Here is a 22,856-nt window from a genome sequence, read left to right on the forward strand (position 1 = left end):
GGGATACCGTGCGGAACGCACAGCATACCCGCAAGGCACACAATCTCTGCACGGAGTCGCCGTCTTACATATAACTTCCATTTTATGTGGCTCGAGCCCATATGGGAGCAGCGCACATTAGCGTCGATGTGACAACGGTAACCATTAATCTACGTCCTGGTTACCTTGGTCCTCGAGTGTTTGCCATAATTCGCGAAACTGCGGCCGCGCTCCTACCTGCCTTGCCACTAGCGTACGCTAGATGTTCTTTGAAAGAAAGCCGGTGGTCGATCATGACACCCAAGTATTCTAGGCTTGGGCGAGATTTTATTGTGGCTTCTCCAATTTCTTCAGTCTTCTTCAGTCTTGTGCGCTACCAAGGCGAGTCCCTTGGAGTCGAGCCATGCGCTTGCTCGATTCCCAGCTTCGTTGCCGTAACTACGATGGCTACGTCATCCGCGAGGCCAATGAGTCGTGCCCCTTCGGCCATCATTATCCTAAGGATCCCATCGTAAATGGCACTCCACAACAAAGGGCCTAGGACTGATCCTTGGGGGACTCCCCCGCTGACCCTGTGGGTCGATTGCCCGGAATCAGTTTGGTACAGGAGCATGCGGCCTTCGAAGCAGCTCGCTATTAATCTCTGTATACACACTGGGACATTTAGGTTGCTCAGTGCATTTAGTGTGTGGTACCAGCTGGCGGAGTTCAATTCGCTTTTAACATCCAACATCGCCGCTATGCAGTACTGCTTATTGCCGTACAACCACCTTTTCCCCTCAATGGCCTTGTCTGCGATTTCACACAGTTCGGTGACGGCATCGATGGTAGAAAGACCTTTCCAAAAGCCATACTACATCTCTAAGTGACCTTTCGTTTCGGCAAGGCCACCTTAGACCCATGAGTGGATTATTTTTTTAAACATTTTTCAAAAAGAATTTTTCAAAAATCATTTTGCTTATATTTTTTATGATTTTTTAAAGGTGACACTGTCGGAAAAAATTTGTATGAAAAAGAGAAAAATATGGCTAAAATGCATGTTTCTAAGCATTTTCAAAAAATCATAAAAAATATAAGCAAAATGATGTTTGAAAAATTCTTTTTGCAGTTACTATTATTTTTGTTTAAAGAAACTTTTTGCATCAAAAAATTTAAGTTTTCAAGTCGAGCAAAAAAGTTCAAAAAGGACATTTTCACACAAATTCGTCCTTTTCAATAAGTACTGAATGTGTTAAGAAATGTATTGTATCATTCAAACGGCATTTAAATTACCTTTCCATTGATGCCAAAGTTAACAAGATGTAAGTTCAAATTATGAATATATTTAACTTTTTTTTGTGAAAATACTTTTGACCACCCTTGTATATAGTAGATTAATCGCTCACACTCCAGGCGATTCGTCACTACGTGGACTGCCGTCCACAAAATCGTGTACCATAAAAATCTATTGATTCGTTTAAAGTTGTACTTTCTCAAAGATTTTTGGAAAAAAAACTTCAACTATTTGTAGGGTAGTAACACTACATGCGAAACGCCCAAATCACACTTTTTGTGTTTGCTGTGACGTACACTACCGCGTAACAAATTACGAAACATATAGCATCAAAATTTAGTTTTCATCGGATATCCAAACAACGCCCCATATACAATTTTGAGAGTTTAAGTATGAAGCTTTTGTATCGTGGTTTTTAAGGGAGTATGGCCAAAGTGTGTTTTTGGATTGATTCCGATTCTTAAGTCTGGGCAGTTTTTTAGTAATGTCAGATGGCAAATATGATCGTCACAAATTGTTTCTTCTGATGATTGAATGTTGTTTTGCATGTGAAAATTTCCAATAACTTATTTTTGCAAAGGATGCTAAGAAAGTGCTGTATAGTCTAAAGAATCAACTTCAACTGATTAAATTTTTCCAAAGCGATATCTAGCTTTTATTTCGGTTCGAGATCAATTTTCTACCGTCATACATTTTTGAATGCAAGTGCAGGCTGTCTTTCTGAAACAATTGAACATTGACAAAAAGAAACTAATTGAGATGTAGATACTTTAGTATATAGTAAAGTTATTTCAAAAGCAATTTGATTGCCTCTAGATATGACTTTAACTTTGTCGGTTGGAACTTACAGTTTACTATTATTTTTATACCCTTGCAGAGGGTATAATGATTTCATTCAGAAGTGAAGGAGACGTTTCCGACCCCATAAAGTACATATATTCTTGACTAGCAAACACGGCGAGCTCCGTTTCGCCACCAGATGGCTTCGTTTTATGTAACATTTCGTGCATGTGGCGTGGGCTTCCTATATAAAATGATGGGAGAATCGTCAGACGTCCAATATTCTGAACATCACCATCTGAATGAATGGTATCACGCAAGTGTATGTATTCCTCAGATCGTAGCTTTGCCTGATTGAATCGGATGAACGCTAAACGTTCGGTCTCGACCTTGACATACATGTCGACAGCGAATTGCTGGAATAGCCGACGGCACTACAGAATGACATTCTCCTCATGTGTACGAGTTATCATACGATACGTAAGTATTTCATTGTGCTAAGATTTTTATTCGTTGATACGCCTGAAAATGCAAAACTAAATGAATTGATAATGGAAACCAATAATAGCAATAATAGCGATAGCTAGTGTGTGAATATTGTACCTGTAATTGGATCGACCATCTTCAACGTGATGTCGTATCCGTCTTGCCCTTGCCAATAAATGATTGGATATTTTAACGCATCGTACAAACGATGTGTCGCGTTAGCACGATGCATGATATTGCTTCTTCGCTGAACGACAATGTCTCGCGATTTAGTTGGATCGCAAGCAATAATTGCAGCAACCTCATTATCGGTGGGTGCATTGAATCTTCGCACATGTTCACCTGTTGGGGTATAATCCGCTCTTATGACAAATTTGTGCGTATCCGATGGCATTCGTTCCAATGCTGTTTTGAACATATTAACCACAGCATTATTAGCGTGAAAAATTGCTTGCAATTGTTCAACAATTTGTCTCTTTAACTGTTGTGTATCCTGTATATTGCACCGCACACTCAGCTGATACACCATCAACGAAATGAAATATATTTGCTGAAATTGATGCGGTTCATCTGGTGTTGATATTGCAAATTGCAAACATTAATTTGTTGAAGAATACGGTGTAACTTCTGATTGTGTGATGGTGTAGTGTGTGGTGTATATGTAGTTGTTATGTGTTGCAGTTCATTGTGTTGGTGTGAGTGATTGGTTATGTGTGTTGTATCTTTTACCTTGCAAGTCGGCATAAAGCCGCCTTCTCGAATGATATTAGCTCCAAAGGAAGTCATGCGAAAGCAGTTATTGTATTCAAGGATGTGTTGAAGAAAATGGCTGGAACCGGGATCATTTCCATCGAACAATGGTGTCAGTGGCTGTGGTGGTGTTAGTAATGGATACAGTTTGACTTTTCCACTTGCGCAGCACAATCCAGTCGTTTCTCTTTTGAACTTTAACGCATTGCAATATCGGCATATAGTCGTCATTGGTCCAATATCTAAATTTTCATCATCCCTGTAGTTCACAGTGGAATCATGTTGGAATGCCAAGCGATTGTATAATGCCAATGATCTTCGTGTGCTCACGCGTTGTCTCAATTATATATTTTGTCTTTCTTCGCGTAAGTTCTGTGAATACACTTGTTGTTGGCTTGCATGTCTTGTGCGGCGGCCGTGGTGAATTTAACCTCAATTGCACGATCCACATAATTTACACAGTTCAACTTACCACCTTAAAGACAAATGCCTGCTGTTGAAATTGAATACAAATTTGCACAATACACTTGATTGATTTGATGGTTTGCAATTGAAATGTTAGGAAACGAATAACTTATTTTTTTTTCTTTTTTTTACAACTTCACAGTGAAAACAATACCGCTTTGTCACATAAAATTAACTGAGCAGAGAACAATGAGTAGTTTTCAAACAATGTATCACGCACCAGCGCCATCTACTTAAAAGATTGGCTTGTAGTTCATGCTATGTATCAGAGATGGCGCTGTATGTAAAAAATGATTTTCCCGCTTTTCTGTTGAAATTTTTCCTGAATTTTCTTTGCTATAAACCTCACGGAGCCCGAGACCTTTCCAACGAATGCCGTGGAAATCGGTTCGTGCGTTCTGGAGTTATAGCCTCAGGAAGGAAAACCCGACTTATTTTTATATAGTAGATTAGCATCACTAGACGAGTTGATCTAGCAATGTCCGCCTGTCTGTCTCTTCGTTTCTAAGCAAACTAGTGTCTTAGTTTTGAAGCTACCTGGATGAAACCTCCCCAACAGTCTTATTTATATTGCAGGCAGTATATAAGTCGGAATGACAAAAAAACTATTTTTGAAAAAATTTAAAAAAAATTGTAACTTTGGTGTTTTATGACATATCAACTTTTACCTTGGGAATATTATTTTTTTAATATTTCAGAATTTCGAATACAGTTTTAGAAATATCGGACATCTAAGTTATTTCGGACCGTTTGTATTAGTTGTTTGGATTACTTTATTATTATTTATTTATTTATCCAAGTTAAAGTTATAATTACAATTGCATTTATTTATTTCACTTAAGCCTGTTAAGGCAAAGGGCAATAAAAAGGTAAATTACAATGTTTCTTCAATATTTATATAAACACAGCTATGGCTGCGGTGTATTATTCTTAACTAACTGAAGGGTCTGATCCGGCCACAGCTTGAGGCCTTTGCCTGGTCGAAGCGCTGCCGTCAAAATGCAGGGTCAGCACTTGGTATCCGGCGATCATTCGCTGAGCGAGTGTTCCCAGCGCTGCCGCTTAAGCGCCGGGTCAGCACCTAGCACCTGGCCAGCGACGATCACTTGCTGCGTGAGTGTTTTTGGCCGGACTCCGGGCGATGGCGCCCAGAGTGTGGATTCGGCAGTTTCCTTACTGCGCGTGTTGGCCACCGGATATGGCCTGCAACTCGACAATTTCTCCTCACTGTGTTAACTGCTATATCCTTGGGCTTTTTCGGTAAATAGCATTTCTTTAATATCTCAAAATTGCGAATCGGACGACTATATCATATAGCAGCCATAGTAAGTATGGGAATATTAATGGGATAGCTTCGTTATTTTTAAATTAAAGTATTTTTTTCAAAATGCAAAATGATATTATTATAACTTCGTTGTTTTTTGTTATATTAACTTCCACTTTTGTGAATATCATTCTTTTAGTTTTTCAGAATTCGAATAATATTTAAATGAAATCGGATGACTTTATCATATAGCTGCCATAAGAACAATCGGATAATTAATGTCAAATTAATACATAGACCGTTATATTTCGTATTCAGTAAACATACACGGTAGTTAATTGAAATGGAACATGATCTAAAATGTTAAGTTTAGTTTTCTCAAAATAGGAAAGCTCTGTACATACAACGTTCCCTCGGGAACGCCTGCAAGGGTATATAAACTTCGGAGTCGCAATTTGTTGTGGGTGAAGGTTTCGGTTTTGCAAGCTACTGCATCCGACTCCTGGGCAAGGATGACATATTCTGTTATATGACTTTCAGTACTGAAGCCTTTTTAAAGCACTCCAAACAAAAAAGGCAAATTTCAAGTTGTTCAATCAGCACTGGTCAAAAAATGTGTAATCACTACAATAAAGCACATATATTCGCCACGAGGGGACAAGGTAACTGTGTTAGGTAACCTAAACTACAAACATTAAAAAGAGATAGTTTTCCAATTTTGGGACCGCTGTGGTTAATTGTCCACAGTTTTTTAGTCTTCGTGTATTCTTATGAAAATCACGCGACGAATGACACATTGTAAAATGCGACATTCCGTTCAAAAGTTAAATGCAAAACAAGAATTTTCGGGACTTTTCAAAATTAAACTTTTATTTTGCTTGTCACTTTGTTCCAAGACGTTATTTTATGGTCCTGGAAATTTTCTATAATGTTGAGAATCTTAATATAAGAATTTTTGGTTCTTGGTGGGAAAACAGCTACAAATAGCTACATTTCGCACGCCCGTATCTTGTAAACTACTAAAACTGCAGACTTGAGCCATATGTCGCTAGAAAGGTATTTATATTTTGGAAATTATCTTTACCTTACAATATAAAATTGACTCAAGATCTAAAGCCGCGATGGAAATTCCAGCAGTATCGGCCAATTTATGCTTGAAAACCATCGAAAATTGGGTATAGCGTCTGGACTTCTGGGAGCGTGCATCTAATGTACTTTCACAGAAATTAAAAATATCATTGATAACCAAAAACAGTTTTTGTTTTATTTGAAAAAGCTTTTTGGTCCTCTTAAAATAAAAAAAAGTATAATGAAAAAATCTTTGAAAATATGGGTACACAAAGTTTTGCGGTTTCTGGCCGTTAGAGTGGGAGTGGTACTCGGCAGAAACAAACTTGAGCTGCGCAGGAACCCCCTGGACATGGTTAGATCAACTCTGAAATGCATAATTTAGAATATAACCACTTTAAAAAGTCGGAAACGATTTCATCCTCGTGTTAAATACATTACTCTTTCACTGCGTTACAAACTTCTGACCATAATGCCTCTGTAACTAGCTTTCACTTCCACGCCCTTATGCGTTAGAGAGATTTTCGCGTTGTGGATGTGACGCTCGAAACTCACGGAATCTGAATGCGAAATCCTAAGCTAGACAAGCTTTTATAGTTTACACTCTCGAGGAAAGAAAGACACCGAATTTCTCGGTATATAACTATCCATTCCGGATAGTTCTTTATTTATAGCATGTATGTTACCTGGCCGCTATCCAGACTTGTTCAAATAAACTTTCAGAAAAGGAACTGTAGAGCTAATAAGCTTTTTTATAAGCTGTCGTAAAATTGAATAAATACGAGTGTTCAGAGATGCAGCTGATACGGACGTTAATCCCCCCGTGGGAAGTCTGGGTTTCAACATCATCCTTAAGAGTCAGCTGACACAGCTTGTTTACTGCTCTTTATGTCACCCCTGATGCTGTCTTCAGTACGCCAACTCGAGCAACGCTGTCTCCACCGCCCAGAAGATCTGCTGTAAGTTAGCCACGCGTTGCCATCCATCTAGGCGATTGAAGTTAAGGCTGGTCACATTAGGCTCGACGTATGAGGAAGGCGGGCCACCATTTAGAAAGGGAGCTGGGGTTAACACATGCAGATCAGCAGGGTTCTGTGAAATTAAAACTAAGGGTCGACAATTAACTACTGCAGAAATAAGGCACACAAGGGTTCGCAACTCATCAAAGGCTACACCTGAAGCGCCAAGAGCTCGATAGAAATGGTGCTTAGCAATCTTCACAGCAGCTCCCCAAAGACCACCAAAGTGGGGTGACCTAAAAAGGATTAAAACATAGGCGAAAATCCAGTGTAGCTTTCTGGTGAGGAAAAGGCGTATTAGTTTAAGCAGCTCATTGCGAGCGCCAACGAAGTTGGTTGCATTGTCAGACCAAATTGGCCAGGTCCTCTTTCGATATTAGTCGCTTAAGACCATGAAGAAACGACGGCTTGCTTAGGACTTCCGAATTATAGAGGAATAACCCGCTGAAATCAATGCCAGTGACTTCAAATGCATACAATCCATTAAGTCGCTCTCAGATAATATGGGCTTCGTTCGAAAGCATCTAACGTATTTGGTAACTTCCTAATTTATCGTCTTCCTCCCACTAATTGGCCAATTTTGGGATCGAATTACGCCAAATAGTTCTGTTGGTTTCGTTCCATAAGTAACGGAACACCTGCAATTGGTCCTGAGGGGAATCCCTACACAGAATGCATAGCAAATAGATGTCCTCCTTGCAAACCCTAACACAACGGAACGTTTTGCAAACGTCTCCTGTGATTGCTACTGTGTGTGAACGAAACCGAAGAGAAATCTGGAACTGTTTATGCTGAATTACGGGCCCCGCCGTAAGCACATCGCTGAGAGAATAGCCAGATGAACTGCCCGCAGATCCATCGAAAGCTACCCGAAGTTTTGTGGTTCAGCTATATCAGTACAAACAAGTGGCAATGCGACACCAAGCACTGCTTGTTACGCGCGGAGCCCTATTCCCTTCTGGGCGTAAGAAATGAAAAATTGCCAACCATAGACGATTTCAATACATGCACGATAAAATACAATTAGTCAAGACACAAATAATAATACTAATTGGTTGCTAGGTAGGATAATATTATTGATTTTGAAAATAGGCTGTGAGTCTGTAGTAGAAATTAGGTAATATAACCTATAATTGTCATTACAAAGTACTCTAAAAGGTTTGACTTAAACATGGCATATGGGTAAGACTGATCTGAGAGAGAAGGAGCTGAGTAAGTCGTTTGAAAAAATTGCGCATAAAGAGCGGGTATTGCCAGATCTGTATTCGGGGCAACATTTTTAATTTGAGCGATGACGGGTAACTGTGCGAAAATGTCTCTAAGGAAACTGGCTAATTAATCGAAGAGGAGCAGCAGCGAAGAACTGGCGGAAGATGCGACGAAATAAATGCACAGGTCGAGGTGGAGGTCATGTAGTATGCATATATCGTTGTAGCGAGTACCCACTGTACCAATGCCAATATTCTGTTACAAAGCAATTGCGAAAACATAAAGACCCGGTCGTTAAACTCAAGTGCCGGTCCGAAATACGATCACCCAAAATGCGCTTCAGAGCCCAACATATGAAAGTACAAGTGTCAGCATATTCTTACCTGACCGCACAAACAGCCGATACATGCAAGTTATATGACACAATATTTAGGGGCTCTTAACCAATTTATAAACAACTTTGAGCTGAAAGCTAATTTCCAAATAACTCTGACAGACCTGAGATAAATCCGTGGTCAGCTATTTCTGTCAACCATGCCTCCACGTCATTCCCACCCAGATCAATTTCACGCAGCCCGAATCAAACGGATGCTGTAAACATCCAAACCGATATTGTAAACATCGAAGTCCCAAGCGAGCCCTCAGTCTGCTAACGTAAGCAAAAGATCCCCAAAGCGAGCCCCGAGTCCGCTAACGTAAACGTAAAAAACGTAAAAAATATCCCCAAAGCGGTCCCCAATCTCCGCTAATGTAAACACCAATTTCCGGCCAAGATTGGACTTCAAATTTAATTGGCAAATTGCATCATCCTATTTTCCGACTCTCTTGAGTCATTCTCTTTATCCATTTTTGGGGATAAAATCTCTTAAGCCGAGGTTTGATTATTGATCATTGAACTAGAGATCAGTCAGTCCGTATTTGAGATCCCTATCGAGCAGTAGAACAAATCGAGAATAAGTAAACGAGCAGTGAAAAAAATAAGTTCGACCTATTAAAAAATAGTAATAGTGAATAAGTGATTAAAACATAAAAATAAATTTTTTTTATTAATTCACAAGTGAGAATCTTAATTTGCATGTACAATTCTCTTGCGCTCTCGCTGTTACCAGCTGTACAGGGGTGGTCAAAAGTATTTTCACAAAAAAAAGATAAATATACTTATTATTTAAACTTACTTGTTGTTAACTTTGGCATCAATGGAAAGGTAATTTAAATGCCGTTTGAGTGATGTAATACATTTCTTAAACCATTCAGTACTTATTGAAAAGGACGAATTTGTGTAAACATCTACTTTTTAAACTTTTATCCTCGACTTGAAAACTTAAATTTTTTGATGCAAAAAGTTTTTTCAAACAAAATTAATAGTAACTGCAAAAAGAATTTTTCAAAAATCATTTTGCTTATATTTTTTATGATTTTTTGAAAATGGCAATGTCGGAAAAAAATTTCAAAAAATCATACAAAATATAAGCAACAGGAGCTAAATCAACAACAAAAGAATCAACTGAGACTACAAAAAATCAACTGGAAAAGACGACGGCACGGATGGAAAACCAACGAAAAAAAAAGTCTGAGTGAGTAGAGTGTGAGTCATGAGTAGACGCGGAGGTTTCAAACATAAGATAACGAAAAGAGTGATAAGAGATAACCTAGAGTGGCTGCTTTATGTAAACATCGCACCTCCCGCGTGGGCAACAGCCAAAAATTAAAAGTTGAGCTTGATATAAATGAAAAAATTATAACAAAGCCTCCATTCCCAAAGTTAGTGCTCAACATAAAAAACACTGCTCTGCCGATTGTGCCTGTGTTGCCAGCACCGGTGCCCCAACAGAGGAGCAGACACTTAAAAGTAGCAGCCTGTGCAGAGAGCGCCGACCCCGATTAGCGCAATCAAGCTAGTCCCGGAGTAGCGAGCCCTCAGCGCTACTAAGAGCGCACATCAAACCACACGATATATTTATTATTTTATTAATGCTCTGCGACGCATATCACTTAGATTTAATAAGAAAATTGTAGAATTGAGCGCTGTTCTTATCTGCCCGACTAGAAGTACAGCCCGTAAAGCTTTTCAAAACCTTAGGCAGGAAATTGTAAAAAAAATTAATACCTAAAATCAAAATCAAAATTTTAACATTTTTAATTATTAATGAATAAAATAAATGGTATGAGTACGAATTCTTAACAAAAGATAAACAAGAAAGGAAGTAAACTTCGGCAAGCCGAAGTTTGTATACCCTTGCAGTTATACATATTAAATTTAATTCGAAGTTCTTAGAAATACAAAAAAGTATATTCCCAATAATATAAGATAATATGTCAAAACACACCGAAGCTATAATTTGCTTCATATTTGTTCGTACCGAAGGGTGCTCAACACCCAAGTTGGAAACAGTACCAGGCGCTTAGTAGCACCCACTGCAGATAAGAATTGCTGATCAGCAATTATATATCTCACTAACTCACCCTCTTACCGTCTCAACGGTACACTGACCCGCCAATGCAGTCAGCACATTTTGCAGTGTCAGCCGAGCCAACTACGCAACTGCTACCATAATCAAAATTCCCTGACCTACTTTAGAATATAGCTTACTTCACTAATCATTACACTAAACTTCCGTGTTCCAAGTAGTATATAAACATGTACCAAATGTACTTCCTACCTCTGGGAATAGGGCTCGAAATACACTATCTCAACTAGCAGCTAATCGCCTGTGGTCCGGCATTACAGTAACCATCGTTACCATTGCCACGACGCGATCGTCCTGCAAGTGTCTTCTTCGGTTAGGCACAAACATTGGTGACCCCGACGTGATCCTTTACCAACAATGGATCACACTCCAGCAACCCCCTTCCCACCAAAAGCTGAACCTCTGACTGGTGAGAAGACCCGTTAAGTTCACTACATCCACCTGCCCTGGAAACTCAGCTTCATCCAGCTTCACATGGTACGCTTCTTCATCCAGCTTCAGAGGATACTCAGCTTCATCCAGCTTCACGAACACGTTTCTTCATCCAGCGTCACAGGATCGTCAGCTTAATCCAGCTTCACAGGGTTCACAGCTTCATCCAGTCTCACAGGATACTCAGCTTCACAGGATCGTCAGCATCATCCAGCTTCACAGGATCTTAAGCTTCATCCGGCTTCACAGGATACTCAGCTTCATCCAGCTTTACAGGATCGTCAGCCTCATCTGGCTTCACAGGATTATTTGTTTCCACGACATACAATATGTCTACTTAATTCATATAGGAAACAAGTCACACAAGAATCGATTTAAACAATCGATTACTAGACAACCAAAATGAGCCAACGAAAGATCCGATGAATGAAACCAAATTAATACAGAACCGACTTCTCATCAACTTAAAACCTACAAGAAGTCTGACCTTTGTTCAACATTTCTAAATTTAACCAAGATATATCTAAGTTTTATTGCAGAAGGTCCACATACCATAGACGTGCCAAATGACAAGGCCACAGTTTCAGTCCCCACGGTAACGTCAATTTTATCGGAAAGGGGAGTGTTAAGCAGCATCAGGAAGATATGAAGGACCTTAATCACAAACATGAACCTCCGCAGCTGAAGGAAAGATACTCCATGGCTAATTATTTGTTAGGTGCTTTCTATACAATTCGGCCAAGGGCTGACCGACATTACGCCTTAATTGAGGTTACCCCTCAATGGGTGGAGAATGTTCGTACCCAAGGGTGCTCAACATGACCAGCACCCAACAAATCAAGCAGAAGCCAAGTTGGAAACAGTACCAGGTGCTCAGTAGCACCCACTGCAGATGAGAATTGCTGATCAGTATATTATATGTCTCACTAACTCACCGTCTTACCGTCTCAACGGTACACTGACCCGCCAATGCAGTCGGCACATTTTGCAGTGTCATGCGAGCCAACTACGCAACTGCTACCTTAATCAAAATTCCCTGACCTACTTTAGAATATAGCTTACTTCACTAATCATTACACTAAACTTCCGTGTTAAATCAGTTATCAACGCACCTCATAACTCCGCGGTTCTACTTCCTGGCTCTGGGAATAGGGCTCATAATACACTATCTCAACTAGCAGCTAACCAAGTTAGCTCAACCTTATTGCAGTTCTCGCATCGCCTGTGGTCCGGCATTACAGTAACCATCGTTACCATTGCCGCGACGCGTTTCGTCCTGCAAGTGTCTACTTCGGTTAGGCACAATCAATATTATTTTCCCACCAATTTTCCGATCGTTCCTTTAGCAGCTATATGATATGGTCGTCCGATTTTGATAAAATTAAATTTGAAACTCAGAACTAATTTAAAAGGTTATTTCCAAGCGTAGGAGGTTATATGTTAAACAAGGAAGAACGCTATTGTACCTCGACTATCAGACACCCGTTACTCAGCTAAAGGGACCAAAGGGAAATGGAGATATGCAAGCAGCAAAGTGAGATTGAAATGCGCCACCTACCGGCGGTAGACAGATTTAAGCGTTATGGAAGTTAGAGCGGGCGTGGCGATATTGACGATACCAATACAATTCAGTTAAAATTTTTTATCTAGCATGCAAATTGTGGGCGCCACAGGTTTGGGCGGTTTGTGGGCGCTAGAGTATGCGTGGCATATTCGCGTAACAAACTTGCGCTACGTTTAAGGATAAGAAATCTAAATCTGAGATCCCAATTCTCAATCTTTGATAGTTTCCGAGATATCCACTTTCATACTTTCGATTTTTTGAAGTTTACGGGCGGTTTGTGGGCGTTAAAGTGGGCGTGGCAAACTTTTTTTTTGGATCAATCGATAGGTATTGATAAGATTAATGCATTTCAGTTGAAATTTTTATTCTAGCATCAAAACTGTATGAGCCACAGTTTTGGGCGGTTTGTGGGCGTAAAAGTGGGCGTGGCACGCTGTTGAAATAAACTTGCGCTGCGTAAAGAGTTCAGCAATCTGCACGCCAAATCTCAATAGCCAAGCTCTTATAGTTTCCGAGATCTCAGCGTTCATCCGGACGGACGGACAGACGGACAGACGGACAGACGGACGGACTGACAGACGGACAGACGGACATGGCTAGATCGACTCGGCTAGTGATCATGATCAAGAATATATATACTTTATAGAAATATATAAATAGATATATGTATTCAAAATAAAATACGAGACATTTTAAATAAGGTAGTCATGATCACCACAGTAATATTGAGAAAGGTTTATGAAAGGGATGCATATCTTGCAGAACATACATATGCATTTATGGAAACATTTAATTGGCAGAATTCACCCTTAATACATTGCTCTAAAACACAAAAAGCAATTGTATTGAGCACCCCTCCAGGTGCACAAGTAAGATAGGTTATTGACGATCATGAAATACTAGGTAGGACTACCGATATGGTAGTCTTTAAAAAAAAAAAATAATTCATAAAATAATGGAATGGCATGAAAGATCGATTAGACAATAGTAATTGGTCTCAGATATCAACATTTTTGATGAGACTACGATCAAATTAATTAACTATAAAGGAGCGGTACAATTTAACTATTTCGGTACCAACTAGAGACAAATCGGAATCATTAGATTCACCACCTGTCGACCCAGATACCCGCTGTCCTTATTTAATCTGAACTATCAGATCAGGATTTAGCAGGTACTCATAATGGCAGATGAAAACGTTGCCCAACGGGCATACATAAAATATATATGTATATGTATGTATGTATGTAAATTCATCACCAAATAAGCAATTAACACAATGCTTAAAAACTGCAAGCATGGACGACTGAAAACTATCCTAGAAGCATGAAATTTCTCAACTAGTAATGAAGCACTCACAATGTACATTCAAAGTAGTACTAAAATGACGGGCAGCTTAAATTCAATAATGTACTCCGAAGAGGACAACCCTATCACGGTAATAATTACAGTGGTAATTATCGCGGTCGAGGATATGACAGAGTTTACTACCAAAACAATGGTTATTACCGAATCAATGGTTGCAACCAAAGTTATAGCAACCAAAATTATAATAACCAAAATAATAATAACCACACCAATAACAATAACAAAGGACGTGGAAATTATAGTGGTAATAATCAGCGGAGCCAACAACAACAATAACAGCCACAAAAATCTAAATTGTACAACATAAGTCTAGGTCTCAACATCTATATACAAATAAACAATTACCACACAATTTTAATAAATGCAGGCGCTGATTTAAGCCTTTTAAAAATAAATTCTGACAACTCCGATGACATAGACACAACGAAAACAATAACCATGTCTGGAATAGGTGAACGTTTTTTTTTAAATCAATAGGTTAAACATTTATGGAAATACAAACAAGAAAATTTATAATCCCTTTTAACTTTCAAAAAGTATATAATGACTATCCAATACTTTCCAATATTAGAAATGGACTTTCTGAAAACATTTAATTGCCAACTTGACTTTAAAACAGATCATGATTGGTTAATAGCTAGACCCGAAAACTTCAATCAAGAGATCACCATTCCAATTACACATTCAATAGACAATAATATAATAATCCCAGATCGATCGGAAGTCAAATTGCCAACTTTATATGAACACTTTCCACAAAGAAATTCTCATAAAAAAACAGTATTTAGCCGATGGTATAATTGTAGCAAGCAATATATCCCATTCTAATAAAACGTTTGTCCGTATACTAAAGTTATAAATATTAACAAAATCGATTATGATCCATTAGATAATTATCAAACACCACAAAGTACAGATTGTTACTCCAGAAAAAAAGAAGTCTTTTCCAAATTAACAAAAATTTTTTGGAATGTTTAAAAGTACCCTCACCAAATTATGCACCTAAATCGGATTAGAAAGGAACCCATATCCTCGAAAAATTTTATGATCAAAAATTAAGATTGAAGGATGACGTTCCAGTCCATATGAAAAACTACAGAACACCCCATAGCCAAAAAGAAGAAACAGATAAAAAAGTCAAAAAACTAATTAAAGATGTCATAGTAAAACCCTCAGTACCAGAATACAATAGCCCATTACTCTTAGGTTAGGTTAGGTAGGAGTGGAGGAGATTAGATACTAATCCCCTCACTTAGGCCACATTGGGCCCCTTGTGATACCACATGATCTCTGAACAGATCCGTTTCCCTAGCTCATGGGTTATCTGCTTTCGCGAAGTATTCTGTTCTTCTTAAGAAACATAGAGTTTTTGGATGCTTATGGTTTTGGTTATGCGCTGGGCAGAAGCATACTCTTAGTACCCAAAAAACCACTTCCTTTCGGTTACCACTGAATGGTGATATACTCGATTAACTTTTTAGAGAAAAGTTCTTTTTATTTCTTGATTTAATGTCCGGCTTCCGTCAGATAACTTTAGAAAAAGACTCCAGAGACATAAATTCATTTTCAACGAGCACTGACTTATACCGCTTCAAACGATTACCCTATGTAATAAAATTATCCCCTAGTTCACTTCAAAGAAAGATGAAAAATGCTGATAATAAAAAAATAGATGCCCTGTTCCTTCCGATGCAGACAAGATTTGTCGCTTTTTGCAACTATTACAGACAAAGTTTCTCCCATTATTGAAGACATATAACTCACCTTTACAAGAAAATATAACATTTAAATGGACTTCTCAATGTCAAGAAGCTTTTGAATATCCTAAAAGCGCAGTAAGCAGTCTTAACCCAATCACATGATGGGGTAGACCTTCCAGTAGCAAACGCCTCTCGAAAATTTACAAAAGGCGAATTTACAACCGAACAGGAATTAGCAGCAATACATTGGGCTGTAAATTATTTTTGAAAATATGCATATGGCAAAACAGACCATAAACTATTAACATATTTATTCCAAATTAACAAGAATGAGACTAGATTAGGAAGAATTTCAATTTACAGTAGAATACCTTAAGGGAAAAAACAATTTCGTGGCTGATGCCTTATCAAGAATAAGCGTTGAAGAATTAAAAGACCTAAACAGACAAATACTTTAAGTCACTACGAGATTTTAAGGTATACAGAAAAAAACTCCGCAGACTTACAAACAAGATCGGGCTTGCAAAAGCAAACGACAGCTTTTAAACCCAAAAAATTTGACTTTATTCGCAATGAAGATGTTAAAAAAGTAGTGACCTTGCTTTTAACAATATCGACAAGTTTCTCTTAAGAGAAGAAAAAGATATATGCAAGAATAAATGTTGATGATCTATATTCGATTTAGATCAATTTTCCAAAGGCTTAAGAAAACAGCCAGTTTAAAAAAGATAAGCCAACTTAAAATGGCACCGAGCGAAAAAATCTTTGAATACATTTCAATAGGTTAGGTTAGGTTAGAACGGCTGCCGGACTATAGTCTGACACATTTAGACCTCTGTGGGTCTATTGTGATACCGCATTATCTCGTTTTCCCTTTTGGGTCCCCTATCTTATATGTTTCAGCCCGTGTTAGGTTGATCAGCATGTCTTCCACCCAGAAGATTTCATAAAAGCTCTTATGTTTTTTAAGGTTAATCTCCGATATTTCGGTAAGATCGTTGATAAAGGGGTTTCCTAAGTGTTTCAGTCTAAGTCTGCATAGGGCTGGGCAGAAGCAGAGAAGGTGTTCTACCGTTTCTTCCTCAGCCCAAGGTCGCAGCTATCTTAGAGAGTATTTTCCTGAGGCTTGCGGCATCAGTCGTTTTGTCTATGTCAGAGCAGAAGGTCTGCCATGCAGTTCGTTTTGCTCTTCTAATGGCCTTTTTGGAAGAGGCTATTTCATGTTTGTAGTTCTGCCAATTAGTGTCCTCGCTTCCCGCTTTTGCTCTGTTAAACAGGACTCTGCAGTTGGTTCTGAGGATGGATAATTCTTAGGTCCAGCAGGGGTGTTTTTTCCTCCCCCTTGGTTTCTCTATGGGGAATGCAACATTGAAGGCAGTGTTGCATGCTTCTGTGAATTTATCTACTTTTCTATCCAGCTCCTGTGGGTCTGTTTAGCTTTCTGGCGGTTCCATGGGGAGGATATTTGTCAGAACTTCTTTGTATCTGTGCCCGTCTGGGGTTAGCGAGACTGGCCGGCAAGGGCGAATCAAGAGAGAATATTATTTCTATGAATCTATGATCTGAAAAAGAGTGCTCGTCGGAGACTGCCCAGTTTTTGACTGCCTACGAGTGAATCTGAATTTAGCGTTAGATCTATGATCGTTTGGCAGGTTTTGGTTATAAAGGTAGGGACATTGCCCCTATTGCGTAAGAATAGGTTCGAATTTAGAATAAAATCATATAAACCCTCACTTCTGTCGTTATTGTTTGGGCAACCCCACTAAGTGTGATGCGTGTTGGCGTCACAGTCTATTACCAAACCTTTCTTGAGCTTTTCGCTTTCCTCTGCCAGTCCTCTGACCATCTCCGTTGCTGTAATTGCGAAGCAGAAATATACTAAGATGCCTTTTGGCCCAAATGCAGGTTCGAATTTTACCTTCTTTAAGGCTAAGCACAAGCTTGTATTCTTTTGTCCAGGTCCACGTCCTCGATTGCCGGTCCAAGCGCTCGCATTTCTCTGCTCAGCGAAGAGTCGGTGAGGTAGCCGTCCTCCGGCCCATTAGGTTCCTCCAACTTCTCAGCAAGCACCTGCTCGGCACCAGCGGCATTGAAGTCACCCTTATATATTTTAATATGGATGGCACTAAATCCGAAGTTTAGCACTCCTCCTTGGTCCTTGTTAAGGACCATGATAGCCTGGTTAACATCCCCGTCATGTTCCTCCACCTTGACGACTTTCCAGTCCTTCGTGGGGAGGTGCGGGTTGCATTCCTGCAGCATGTAGAGGATGTCCTCCGGCGCCTTTATTGCAGCTGGGAGCCAAATCCGAGCTCGGGGCCAACTGGGGACGTCACACCAGTCTAGTGCGACAATGTTCGCTCCTTCGTAGACCTCGCCGAGCTTGCTCGTCGCCTGCTTGTATCCCGCTGACTATCACAGGCCGCCACTTTACATGATGATCCAATACAAGGCGGACATACAGGCATAACTAAAACGCTAGCAAAAATAAAAAGATATTATTATTGGAAAAATATGACACGTGACGTTACAAACCACGTAAAGAAATGTCCTAAATGCGAAAAAGTTAAAACTACCATTATACAAAAACTCCCTTGACAATAACAGAAACACCTTTAAATGCATTTGATAGAGTGTTAGTGGATACGATCGGTTCATTACCTATATCAGATCAAGGCAACGAATATGCAGTTACTCTAATCAGTGATTTAACGAACTACCTCGTTACCATTCCCATACCAGACCGAAGTGCAAGTACAGGAGCAAAAGCTGTATTTGAATCTTTCACTCTAAAATACGGTAAAATGAAGACGTTCATTACGGACATGGGCACTGAATAAAAACATTCAATTATTAACGACATGTAAATATTTATAAATAGAAAACATAACAAAATAATAGAAAGAAGCCACAGAACATTTAACGAATTCGTTATATCATACATCCCATCTGACAAAACAGATTGGTACGTTTGGCTCGTATACTTCAGATATTGTTTCAGCACAACATCCTCTATGGCACACATGATTATTGTCCATATGAATAAGTTTTCGGTAGAACTTCAAATTCGCCAAAAAAATTTAATAGTTAAGACTAATTAGAACAACAATATAATATAGAAGATTACGCTAAGGAATCTAAATTTAGACTAAACCAGGCATATTAAAGTGTCAGATTAATGTAAGGGACAAATAAACATAAAAGAAAAACTTAACTATGACAAAAATAGCATAAACTTTGAACTTAAAATTGGAGTTCAGGTTTTAATAAAAAATTACGAAGGACATATATTAGACTTTAAATATACCGGACCATATAAGGTTAAAGGTGTAAGAGAATACGGTAACAACAATGTATAATAAAAAAATACAAAGCAAATAGTGCATAAGGATAGATAACAAATATTTTATTCATAATCTTTAGTGTGGCCATACATATGTTAAAAAATTTGTTTTTTTTTTTACTATTTTTCTGATTTGATAAAAAAACAAGAAAGGAAGTAAACTTCGGTAAGCCGAAGTTTGTTTACCCTTGCAGTTATAAATCTTAAATTTAGGAATACAAAAAATGATATTCCCAATAGTATAAGATAATATGTCAAAAAACACCGAAGCTATAATTTGTTTAATATTATTTTCCCACCAATTCTCCGATCGTTCCTATGGCAGCTATATTGTATAGTCGTCCGATTTTTATAAAATTAAGTTCGAAATTCAGAACTAATTAAAAAATGGGTTTTCCAAGCGAAGGAGGTTATATGTTAAAAAACACCGAAGCTATAATTTGTTTCATATTATTTTCCCACCAATTTTCCGATCGGTTCTATGGCAGCTATATGATATAGTCGTCCGATTTTGATAAAATTCGAAATTCAGACTATATCAAATAACTGCCATTGGAACGATCGGAAAATTGGTGGGATTTGTGCCAGACTTTTCAAGAATTGTCAAACTCCTGAATGACTTGCTACGCTAAGGCAATAAATGGGCGATTTCGAGATACAGAAAGGGTCAGCTAAACGTAGTGGTGGATGCCTTGTCAATACAGCCACTACATTTGGCTTCAGGAGGTTGCAGCTGGATCAAGGACATGTGCAAAAAGATAAGGACCCAGTCGCAGAAGTACCCGGACTATGTGGACTATAATAGAAGGCCCAAGTGGGCGATACCCTTAAAAGATACCCCAAGAGAATACCGCACAAGGATACCCGAAGGATGTCTTCCAGGGATACACACCAAGTATACCCCACGACGGTTAAAATAAGAGTTTACAAGCAAGGTCCCAAACACAAGATATTTAAGAACTCGGAGGTGCTACAGACCGCAGCGTCTTAAGAATCACTAAGGTCAGACGGCACAGCAAAGAGAGCTGTGCTGTAAAAGAGCAAGCGGCCCAGGAAGGACATAACGGCAACAAGAAAAGAAGACGGTTCACAACCGAGGTTTCATTTAAGGGGAGCCCAACGACAGTCCGACATTCAAAAATTTCGCCAATATGAGCGCACGAGTTACCAGACCGGAGGCACGCAGGAGAATGGCTGCCCATCAGCCATACGAAGAATCCAGACCGGGGCAAGGCTGGACGGCAACCCGGCCTACCTGAACTCCGACGAGGACTCCGCGCTGGAGATGCAGGAGCGGAGGGAGTGGCGGCTCCGAAAGGCTGCGGGTCCCACGGCGACCGCACACCACCCGGGTCGGTGGGGATCAGGAAGACGATGCCGAAAGAACGAGACGCAACCGACGGTGGAACGATTCGACCGATGGAGAGCCGGAGGAGATACCCGGAGCGAGAGGCGACGGAGGAGGAGCAACGGCGGCAGGAGGTGGAAGCGACGCGGTGGCAGGCCAAGGTGCGCAGGGCCCACGAGTAGGAGGGCGCACGCTGGCATGCCTAGCTGCGAGAGGACGAGAAGAAGGAGTGGCGACAGTGGTAAGAACCAGTGGAGGACGCATGGGAGATCCCACCGACCCCCCGGTACGCGCCCGAGAGGCGCAGCCCGGTCACGGAGGAGGTGGAGGCGGCATAGTCGCCGTCTCCTCCGCGGTGGTTGCCGGAGGTGCCAATCACTACCCGCTTCGAGAGGGAAGAGGTCGCCTCGATTAGTAGGCGGTCGATTGGAACTGGCCGATAGTGTCGATCGATGGGCACAAGAAAATACTGCAAATTCCGGCAAATGGTGAACATCGCAACCTGAATGAGAAACGACAATAAGGTAAAGAACGCATTAACGAACATTGAGCTGGGGCATCGACATTCCAGTGGGAACATATGGAGGAGCAACGCGGGAGAATTTAAATTATTCGATTTAGGAACACAGGGAAGGAATACAGACCTGATCGATAGCCGGCGCTGTGGAAAACAAATTAGAGCTGTGAGCGTCGAGGGAGCAGCGAGAGATTCATCGAGAGCAAGGGTAAAGCGGCTACTTTATACATGAGGATTAAAGCCGGAGAGGAGGAACGGTATTATTTGTTTCCCGAAGAAAGGCCCGCCGGTTACCTTATACGCGGAAAATTAACGCGTAGTATCGGAAAGGCGAAGAGAGTTTGGAGATCAAGGATGTGGAGAACGGGAAGTTGGAAGATGAGAGTTTGGGGAGAGAGAATTTACAGAAAGAGAAAGTAGAGATTGAGAGATTGGAGAATGAAAGTTTGGAGAGAGAGAGAGTGAAGACGTCGAGGGCAGAGCTAAGGTGCCGGGTTCAAAGGGAAAAAACGCAACACATCGGACTTTCGACTCTGCCTTGAACTTTGGATAACGAGAAGTGTCACATCTCAGCAACGGGACGGCGCTCCTGCGTGCCACATGCTACAGGAGAATTGGCAGGATGGCACCAAGACGTAGGACTTAAGTTGGAAGTCGTGGGCAGAGGACAAAGGGGTCAAAATCAGTCAATCACGAGGAGTCAAGCAATAAAGATCAGTCAGTTATCAAAGTCAAAGAACCAGTCAACCAGCAGCAAGTAAACAACAAGTCAACAGTCAAGTCAGATGTCTAATCCCAGTGTGCCTTTCCCAACTGAGCAGGTCCTGGCGTGAAGAACGAGCGGTCGATCGTTTTGTTGTTTCAAGAGACGTTGTTCTGGAGAGCCTAGCGGTTACCGGCGAAGTCCCAGAACAGCAAATGACCGAGACCCCTAGTGCCAGAGAACATACTACCAGCAGTCGACCGATTGAGGCATTTAAGAGGCGTTGTCTTGGAGAAGCCCGGCGGCTTAGCAAGTCAAGACCCAGAACCTCGAACCTCAAGAGCCTGATATCACCACACATTCAGCCTCACAGCAAGCACGACCAGGAGCAGAGCAGGGGACAATGGTGGCAGCAAGCATCATCAGCAGCCACATCAAGACAGCTGCGGAGAACTCATCGAGTAGCGCAGAAGCGCCGCGGACGACAAGCAATAGGGTGAGGCAAGGATGGAACGTTCGTCTGCACTAGGCGAAAAGCGCAGTGAACTGCCAGTCAACTTTCTGGCGTAATTCTTAACTGTCAGCGCGAGCTGAGCGATACCCTAGTGGGACCGTCCGGTAAAGAGCAAGGGGCAGGCGGTCGTTGTTTCGAATGGCGTTGCCCTGGAGACCGAGGCACCTGTTCACCCTAGTTTCGGCCCGCGCGGCCGATCTCTCTGCGGCGAGACAAGCAACTTCGAGTCAACATGTCGGCGAGCGAACTGAGGCGAGGGACAATGGAAGCATTTCAAGCCATAGGAAGGTGCACAGAGTCAGCGGCCAACCGAGCACCACCCGCTATAATAAGTCAACCCAAAATAAACCCACTGTTAACCTTTAAATTCTGTGCTTTATCACTGATCTACGGGGCAGTCACGTCATATTACTTCGGTGGCACGAACACACAATCTATTGAGCTAGGCGAACTAATCTCGTAGAGAGCACACCAATAAAATCAGTTCGTTACAGTAATAATTATAGGTTAGCTTATCCGAGCATATCATTTGAAACCTCCATAGATTATACACCTTCTTGAAGCCATAAATATATATGTTTGTTAAAAAAGATCAATAATGCCGTC

General features: G+C 40.5%; 1 protein-coding gene across 3 annotated transcripts in view; it reads left to right on the forward strand.

Moving 5' to 3' along the window:
* The window catches only part of LOC119562331, a 200,608-nt gene that overhangs the window by 173,227 nt on the left and 4,525 nt on the right, over positions 1-22,856 (forward strand). The window lies entirely within an intron of this gene.

The sequence above is a fragment of the Drosophila subpulchrella genome, unplaced genomic scaffold, assembly GCF_014743375.2.
Source record: "Drosophila subpulchrella strain 33 F10 #4 breed RU33 unplaced genomic scaffold, RU_Dsub_v1.1 Primary Assembly Seq422, whole genome shotgun sequence".
NCBI classification, from domain to species: domain Eukaryota; kingdom Metazoa; phylum Arthropoda; class Insecta; order Diptera; family Drosophilidae; genus Drosophila; species Drosophila subpulchrella.